Below are 9,937 nucleotides of genomic sequence, written 5' to 3'. Positions count from 1 at the left end.
AAGTTATTAATGTCAGAAAAAGGCAATTATAGGCTATCTCTTGCACATCTTATTTGAAATATAGCATACTTACAGAAGCATAAGTACCCTTTGAAATCACGTGGTTCAACCTCCCATCCAATGCAGGCCATAGTAAAACGAATCATACCTTAAAATTTGTCACATCTTATTTTCTTTTTATCTTAGGCTGGTGATATTTTATGTAGTATTGTTCTTATACTGAATCACTTAAACCTTCACATTGGAGTTGGGCTGCTAGCTCTGAAATTACTAGCTTAATATGTTGCGATCAGAAATGGGACATAGACATGCTGACACTTCTTTTTGGACATTTACTTCCTCCCATCTCTCTATCAAGATCTATTTGTGTACTACTCATTTTTACTTACCCCATATATAAAAATGTGCAATGCTCACAGACCTGCATTTTCAAATATGTGATTTGACTAGCTATTCAAATTTTAACCAGTTGTGTTGGTATTTTTTAGACATCTCCAAAGTTAAATTAAAAAATAAAATAGAAGTCTGTGAAGGAAACTACATGCTTAACCGGAACTTTCTCCTGTGAGCAGTCTTTTGTTGGCATTCCAATCACCTAAATTTGTTGTTTGCAGAACTAGAAAGTTTACTTTGTCAGTCTACTGAAAGCTGTTTTTGTTTCAAGGATGATGGAAATGGAAATGATGATTGACATTGACTGAACTTATAAAAAATCAATGTATATAATAGAATGTTGATTTAGTAATTTACATTTGTGAAAATTTTTTTCAGTAATCAGAATACCATATTAAGGACACAAAAATCCCAGAACCGGGGTTAAGTAGGCAACTGAGTTAGTAATCAAAAGACAAATTAATGATTATAAGATCAGAGCAAAGTGTATTACCCTTGGGAGGCAATTTATCCACATTTTGAATATTGTTATTACTAATCTGAGCCACAGTAGAATGAGTCTCTCTAAACTTTAGAATTGTAAAGATAAAGGGTCATTTCATTTAAAAAGTTATGACTAAAAGCTAATATATTTTTTCAGTTCTCCTTGTCTAAACCTTAATACCCTTCTGTTATCAAACATCTTTAAGAGATGTGATGATATGATTAATTACAGTATAGCATTCTTTGTTTACATTCTAGTTTACCTTCAGTACTAATAATAATATTTCTTCATCTTTTGGAGTAAAGTCCTCTCCATAGCTTCTTAAATCACATGTTTAAGATTATCTCAGTTATATTGGTAAGGCAGAAACTTAAAGGTCTTATTTTTCTTTCTAATCAGTACCAAGACCAGTGTGCAGTTCCCAGTAAGTACTCAACAAATTTTTTTCAATAAATATTTTTGAATTATATTCTGAATACTGTTCTCAGAGGTAGACATTAGCTCTATTTCTAAACACTGATATTAACATTTCACTGAATATATTGGTGGAATATGCTTTGAAAGGATAAAACATATTTCAATTCATGTTTATGAGCTAGTTTTGCAGTTCTCTATCATCAGCTGACTGTGTGATGTATTCCCCTCTGATTGATGTTGTATTATACTGGGAAGATTATTTTTGAAATTCTGCAATGTTTACATTTAAAAATTTATAAATATTTATAAATACCAAGAAGTGAAGTATTTCAAAGTAATTTATGAAATGAAAAAAAATTTAGAAAGTATTACAAAAAGCCCAAATTGTTCAGTGTAATATTTTTTCTATTCCATCTGAGTTAACAGTGGAATGGGAAAAATAGGAAGTGACAATAAGAATTTGAGTCATTTTGCCAAATGTATATTCATTTTAAATGTAGTACTCTGAAGTGTCAGCTAATTTTCTTTGTTTTTTAATATAGCATATAATTTCCCTAATGTTTCGCAAAAACAAAACCAAAAAAAAAACACCTTCCAGTAAACATAAAAATCTTGTATCTATTTTTAAATGTTTAACAGTTTACTGATACATAATTCACATATTATACAATATATTCATTTTAAGTGTATAATCTGATGTTTTTTAGTATATTCACAGGGTTGTGCAAACATCAGCACAATCTAACATTAAAACATGTCCATTATCCCACTAACACAGGAATTAAGAAGAAATTACTTAGGCAGATAGTGTGGTACAAAAGTCCTCAGTAAGGTTTTTCTTTTAATGAAAAGCAGCTTCAAATTATTTTCCTAACAAAGAGCAGCCTGTAAAATCGAGATGCAGACACAGATGCTGGCAGTTGTGCCAGTCATCTTCAAGATGGCAGCTTCATCTTCCATTCTCTTTGTCAGCCATGTATACAGTAAGGAGCAGACAAGATGGCACCAGCCAAGGGGAAAGTTTATTTGCATAATAAGATTAGGGTGGGACAGCCAGCCTTCCCAGCATGCTATGTAAATGTCATACCTGATCAAATCAATCTGTGAGCCCTATGTAAATCAGACACTGCCTCCTCAAGCCTGCCTAGAAAATCTGGTGCATCTGCTGCCAGCCAGTCTTTCCTCTCAAAAGTCTCCCCTCTATCACTAGAGAGACAGCTCTTTTTGTTTATCTTTCCTTCTCTTTATTTTGCTTATTAAACTTCCATTCCTAAACTCCTTGGATCTGTTCGTGTCCTAAATTTTCCTGGTGTGAAACAACAAACCCTGAGTATTTACCCCAGACAATGCGGCTGTTTCATATTGGGGGCTCCTCCAGGATACCAAGGTACAACATTCACCAAAACGGTCAGTAGAGGAGCAGACTCCAACTCTGTCCTTTCGTTTCAAGGCTATTGGCCTCCGTTTTAGAACCAGATCAAATCAACAACAGGCATCCATCAGCCAGTTATAAACACGGTGAGCCTGGCTGCCATTCTTAAAGGCTCAGATGAGAGAATTACTGGGGAGAACACGGAGAATCCTTCAGTGCCCATGGGTTGCTGGGCATGTTGGCCATGTTTGAACCAGCTTCCTTCCATGGAAGATGTAGCCATCACGTGGGGCTGGAAGAGGTTCTGAAGAAACTGAGGATTTCTGGCTGGGGCTATTCCCTGGTATTATTCAAAGGCTTGTGGACTGACCCCAGCCTCTGACCACCTGATGGGGTGTTGGCAACAGGATCTCCAACTGTTCTATTGTAATTTCCTCATCTCCTATTTATGGTCTTTAATAATTGAGTAAGTTAAACTCCTGTGAACAAAATTTGGAGCGTGTTTGTTTCTGCCTGGTTTCTCTGAAATTTGGAAACTATCTGAGAGTATTCTTAACTTATGGCAATATACTTGCTTGCATCAATGCAATAAGAATCCACTTTTCTTTTGCAACAGGACACTATTAGCAAAAAACTGGTTATTTTACCAAGGTTTGACTGGATAGGTATGTTTCCCTTTAAGGAATCAAGCTTGATGTGCAGAGCCAATAAAAGCCCCTTGGAAATTACTGGCCTCAAACTTGTCTACACAGTCCCCATACAGGGTTGCTGACCTGTGGTCAGTAAAGAATGTCACTTTCTAACAGGTCCAGGAGCTCCCAGTTTATCTTGGGACCTTAAGAAAAAAAGACCAATAAACTCACAGGTATTTCAGGATACAAACCCATGGCTGGGCTCGACTTACAAGGTCTTATCTAAGACTCTTTGTGGAACAGAGTTCCATCAAAGCCAATCCAAAAGTTCTATGTAGAAATAATTAATCTTTCTGCACTTATGCAAATAATCAGGCCAAGTATAAGACTAAACTTTATTCTACCAGCAACACAATCCTATCATAATTTGTTTTTACCAAAAATGAGGACTGGAGAGAGAAATTGTGCTCCAAAGCTTATCATACATTTGTCATTAAATTCTAGTCTCATTGGTTGTTTTTTAAGCTTTCGCCTACATTTTAGACTAAACCTGCTTATTCTTGTGAATCAAGTGGTGATCTCTTGCACCTTGGAAAAAACAAAAAGGGATGGGTAATGTAAAAATCTGGATCAATGTGTTAGTTCTGGGCAATTATCCTGCAAATTCTGCCAGGTAATGAAAGTGAGTAGGGTGCCCATAGCCCAGAACTTTCTTTGTTTGGAAAAATAAAACCAAGAAATTTTATAGACCCTCAAAAGAAAACTTCTATATCTTGGCAAGTAAAATTTTAGATGGAAATAATCTACTACATTACCCTTGAAGGAATTGCTATACTCACTCTACTATTTGTAGTAGAGCTATACATGTTAGCACCTTCTAACTGAAATATTGGACAGAGTTTCTATTGGTGTAGTATTTTGCTTAATTATTATCCTTATGGCAGGGATAATAGTTACCAGCAAAAAGGAGTCATAAAAATTTTACTATCACAGAGTCTGCTAAAACTTCTTACTGGGTTTGGTAATATATCACACCCTGGCTATGCAAAGAAGGTTATAAAGGGAAGATATTTTATATAAGAAAGGGTCTTGTATGGTAAATACCTGTTTTAAAGAGAATAGTTGGTTGTTAAAAAGAGGGATGTTTAGGGCAAGTTAGAAAGTTTAAAGATATCACAGATGGATCATGAAAGACATGATAGGGTTATAAGAATGGAAAATACTTGTTCTAAAAAGAATAGTTGGTTGTTTAAAAAGAAGGATCTTTAGGACAAGTCAGAAAGTTTAAGCAAGTCTTACATGAGCTGTAGAAGTCATAGAGGGATTAAAAATGACAGGAAAGATTTGGCCAAGGTTAACCCTAAAGTTACTTTAACCATCCAAATCTAATGCCACTTATTTTAAAAGGAGTCTTACTTTTATATTAACATTTCAGCAACATCTGGTGAAGGCAAGCCAGTATTACAACACATTGAAGTTGCTGACGGCAATCAAACTTTAAATGATGCTGCAGACAGAGTATGGACACACCTTTCTTCCAAGGACCCCTAGATAGACCCCAGGAAGAGCCCTAGCTGCTGTTCCCCACACAATGCCTTTTTTCAGCAGGAAGTAGCCAGAAAGAGTCTTCATCCAACATTCCTTAACAGCAGTTAGGGTTACCACTCCAGAAGGGGGAATGATACTGGAGTTAACAAGAAATTACCTAGGCAGATAGTGAGAATACAGAAGCCATCAGTAAGGTTTTTCTTTTAATGAAAAGCAGCCCCAAATTATTTTTATTTCTAACAAACAGCAGCCTGTAACATTGAGCTGCAGACATAGATGCCGGCAGTTGTGCTAATCATGTTCAAAATGGCGGCTCCATCTTTGCTTCTCTTTGTCAGCCACGTGTAGAGTAAGGAGCAGACAAGATGGTGCCAGACAGGGGGAATGTTTGTTTGCATAATAAGGTTAGCCTTTTCCGTGCGCTATGTAAATGTCATACCTGATCGAATCATCCTATAAGCCCTATGTAAATAAGACACCACCTCTGCAAGCCTGACTATTAAATCTGGCGCGTCCGCTGCCAGCCAGTGTTTCCTCTCAGAAGTCCCCTCTCTCTCACTACAGAGAGAGCTATCTTCCTTTCTCTTTATTTTGCCTATTAAACCTCCACTCCTAAACTCCTCGTGTGTGTTGGTGTTCTGAATTTTCCTAGCATGAGACTGACAAACCCTGGGTATTTACCCCAAAAAATGTATCTGCTTCACCATTAGCAGTTGCAATCCACTCAGTCCTCTTCCAGCCTGATGAAACATTAGTCTACATCCTGTCTTGATTAATGTTTCCATTCTGGACTTTTCATATAAAAGTAACCATATAATATGTTATTTTTTATGACTGGCTTCGTTCACTTAGCATAATGTTTTCAAGGTTTATCCACATTGTTACTCGAATGACTATTTCTTTTTTTTTTTTTTTTTTTTTTTTTGAGCAAAGTCTTGTTCTCTCCCCTAGGCTGGAGTGCAATGGTGCGATCTCGGCTCACTGCAAGCTCCGCCTCCCAGGTTCACACCATTCTCCTGCCTCAGCCTCCCGAGTAGCTGGGACTACAGGCACCTGCCACCACGCCCGGCTAATTTTTTTTTTGTATTTTTAGTAGAGACGGGGTTTCACCGTGTTAGCCAGGATGGTCTCCATCTCCTGACCTCGTGATCCGCCCACCTCAGCCTCCCAAAGTGCTGGGATTACAGGCCTGAGCCACTGCGCCCGCCTCAAATGACTATTTCATTGCTTCTAATGGTGGAATAATATTTCATTATATGAATATACTACAACTTGTTTATTCATTTATCAGTTGATAGATATTTGAATTGTTCTGGCTTCCTGGATATTATAATACTGCTATGAACATTTGTATAAAAGTTTTGGTGTAGATGCGTGTTTTAATTTTTCTTGGGAATATACAAGTTCATTTTATTATTATTTAAATTGTTAAATAAAATATCAAACTGAAATGAAATACTTATTTCTGAAATTACACTTGTTCCCATGCACATTCCAAGTATTCTTATGTGTCTTCTTGAATGATGGTATGTTCTTCCTGGTTTTAAAGTAACTCTTCTAGAATCTCAAGTCAATCACTACAATCACTACATTAGGCAAAAAGAAGTCAAGAAGTTAGTCAAGAACATGCTTTGTCTGATACATCTTTTATCTATTCATTTGCTTATACGTGTAACCATTCTTTCAATGTATAATTATTGAGTGCCCAATCTGTGTCAGGCATGTGCCTGACACTTCTTCTGCATTCACAGGTACATAGTGATCTCAACCATTAATTATGCATTGAACAATTATAATAGGACATTAATAATAAAGAATGATATTTTCATCTCAATATATTAGGTTGATTCTATGATACAATTAAATTTAATGCAAGGGAAAGATAGCAATACATTTCTATTAAAAATATAAAAGACTACACTTTTAGTAACTTTTAATCTACTATCATGATTTAGTATTCACTTACTCAAAATACGCAAAAGGAAGTACTTAAGACATTTAGCAAAATGACAATAAAGAGGCGAGGCTTTCCATTTTAACCTATAGATTTGTATGATGTAATGTGACATTTCTATTGGAGTAGGACATTTTAGCTACTTAAAAATGATAAGATGCCATATTGAATCCAATGAGGCAGCAAATCTATTTATATACAAAACATTTTGTATATAATGTTTTGTAAAGGCATGAAAGGTTTTATTCTAGTCAAATGAGCCCTCTCCTTTAGGAAAGGAGAGAGAGAATGTAATGGTACATACTGGCTCCTTTTTATTTGTTTGGTTCACTTTTCTTTCCAAGAATAATTTTGAAACGTTTGCCTTTTTTGTTTTTGAGACAGTGTCCTACTCTGTTGTCCTGGCTAGAGTACAGTGGCATGATCATATCTCATTGCAGCCCTGACTTCCCACCTCAAGTGATCCTCCTGCCTGAATCTTTGTCGTAGATGAGACCACAGGTATGCACCACCATGCCCGGCTACTTTTTTACTTTTGTAGAGACATGGTCTCTCTATGTTGCCTAGCTGGTCTCAAACTCTAGGACTCAAATGATTCTCCCACTCCAACCTCCCAAAGTACTGGGATTACAGGTGTGAGATATGGTACCAGCCACATTTGATTATTTATTTGCTCATTTAACTAGAATAAAACCTTTCACGCCAGTTCAAATTGAGTAGTGGTAAAAGGAATCAGAAAGAAGATTAACTTGAAAGAGTCTTTTTATAAATTACAAAAATATGAGTGCAGTACTCATGTAATATATGGCCCCAAATGGACCTTAATTGCCAGTACTTTACTTTTTATTTTTGTATCTCAGGCCAAGCCAAGTTGAATGTGTAGAAACATCTGCACAGAAAGAGAGACCCAAACAGAAACCAAAATTAAACTGTAACACTTTTGACCCTATTAACGGCATAACAGTAAGGAAATCTAGCTCCTCGAACCAATATACGGTGTCGGCAATCATTGTGTCACAAAGTTTAACAATACTTGTAGAGACTATGAAGCCATTTGTTTCATGTCCTGTACTGAAATCGAGATTTATTGACTTTTTTGTAGTGAGTAATGCAGAGTATTAAAAATGTTTTATTTTAGTTATTTTAAATGTTAAGAAAATTTTTACCTCCAGATAGAAGTGAGAGCCAACAAAGCATGTACATTTTTCTTACACTTTTGACAACTAAAAAGTATAGGTTACTTTTATCTGTATGTATAATGCCGTTTGTTTTAGCTTTATGTAACTTTAGGAGCAACCACAAAAAAGTTGAACATAAGAGAGGAGCCAAACCAACTTCCTGCATACTCAGAAACAAATGTTTCAAAAAAAAAAAAATTAGATAATCAGACTGACGTAACAATTTTGGTATAAGCTTTTCCTAGTCATAGCATACATTCCATTAATTTATTTACTTAGGAAATATTCAACATCTCTATGCTGGGCAAGATGCTAGGGCCAGGGGATGGTAAAGCATGACAAACAAGCTCTGCTACTATGGAGTTTACAATCTAGAGGAAAACAGAATGGCTATACGAAATTAAGGTGATTATTATGAAGGAGAAATGTAAGATGCATTGGGAATATACAATATTAGCTTAAATCTGTGGAAATAACTTACATAGCCATGTGAAAAACAAGATACACTGGACAATTGATAGGATGCTTTCATTCAGTCTTGCAATGTGAAGAACATTAATAAGGAACAACTCAGAGAAAACAAAGGGAGGGGGTTGAGGATTTTACAGGCAACTAAACTAAGGAGTTAGCAAGGAGGGATAGAGATGGGTCTTTATCAGAATATGAGTGCAGAGTGATCCTTTCCACTAGTCTTTTTTTTTTTTTTTTTTTTTTTTTGAGATGGAGTCTCACTCTGTTGTGCAGGCTTGAGTGCAGTGGTTGGAGGAGCTCACTGCAACCTCCACCTCCCAGGTTCAAGCAATTCTCCTCCCTCAGCCTCACGAGTAGCTGGAATTACAGGTGTCCACCACTGCACCCAGCTAAATTTTGTATTTTTAGTAGTGATGGAGTTTCACCATGTTGGTCAGACTGGTCTTGAACTCCTGACCTTAGGCAATCCGTCTGCCACAGCCTCCCAAAGTGTTGGGATTACAGGTGTGAGCCACCACATCTGGCCCCATTAGTCATTTTTCAAAACACAGAATGGTGGGAGAATTTCTCAAACATCGAAGGTTTACATGAACACAGAGCAAAGACAAAGGGTAACATTGTCAGTTTCTCCTCTTGTTCAAAACAAATGGATACCATTGCTAACTGAAACACTCAGAAATAAGCATAAACCTCTTCAGTGGGTGAAAGCAGGCTCTAGGAAATTTTCTCAAGGACTTTTTTGGCATTATTTCTGCAAGATTTGCTGAGCCATTTGTTGAAAAGTAGTGACAAACTTCAATTGTCTTTTTTTTTTCTTTTTTTCTTTTTTAATATGGAATGCTTCACGAATTTGCACGTCATCCTTGCAGGGGCCATGCTAATCATCTCTGTATTGTTACAATTTTAGTGTACGTGCTGCCAAAGTGAGCACTCAATTGTCTTACGTTTCTAGAGATAAGGCATCTTAAAACAGGAATGCCTAAAAATTTTAAAAGAGACATATTAGTATAACAGTTTGTATTAAATGAAGCCAGGAATAAACTCTGAGGTTCCTAGTCCAGTGGATTCCAAGAGCTTGGTGGGAGAAAATATTTCAGTTATGCCTCATTGCTCATTGAGCTTATTGAAGCTCTCCAGTTAGGATACTGATATTCTTGATGATGTTGTTCATAGTCTTGGTTACCCATACTATGAGGGCATACATAACCTGAACATTTCACCAATCTTCCACAGTGGAAGTGGTCCACATAACATCTTCTCCAGGGAGAATTCTGGCACATGCATATTCTTCTTGCATGGTAATTCCCTAGAAGCATACAACAAGTCTTGGACTTAAGCTTGAAGAGCTTCTTTAGATCCTGAAGTGGAGGTAGAAGATAAAGCCAGCAAGGCAGAAGCAAAGCAACCTAAATTTGATTGGGATTTTAATGGTCATATTTTAGTTTCTGGTGACCCTGAATAGGGCAGAAGAGAGAATTAAAAAATTTG

General features: G+C 36.4%; 1 non-coding gene across 1 annotated transcript; it reads right to left on the bottom strand.

The window, feature by feature from the left end:
* Window positions 1-9,275: 9,275 nt before the first annotated feature.
* LOC129025491 (U6 spliceosomal RNA) lies at window positions 9,276-9,380 on the bottom strand. The gene has a single exon (XR_008497247.1). It is a non-coding gene; the product is annotated as a U6 spliceosomal RNA (small nuclear RNA).
* Window positions 9,381-9,937: the final 557 nt, after the last annotated feature.

The sequence above is a fragment of the Pongo pygmaeus genome, chromosome X (genome assembly GCF_028885625.2).
Source record: "Pongo pygmaeus isolate AG05252 chromosome X, NHGRI_mPonPyg2-v2.0_pri, whole genome shotgun sequence".
NCBI classification, from domain to species: Eukaryota; Metazoa; Chordata; class Mammalia; order Primates; family Hominidae; genus Pongo; species Pongo pygmaeus.
The sequence above is the reverse complement of the archived record's forward strand: the minus strand, read 5'-3'. Positions and strand labels throughout refer to the sequence as shown.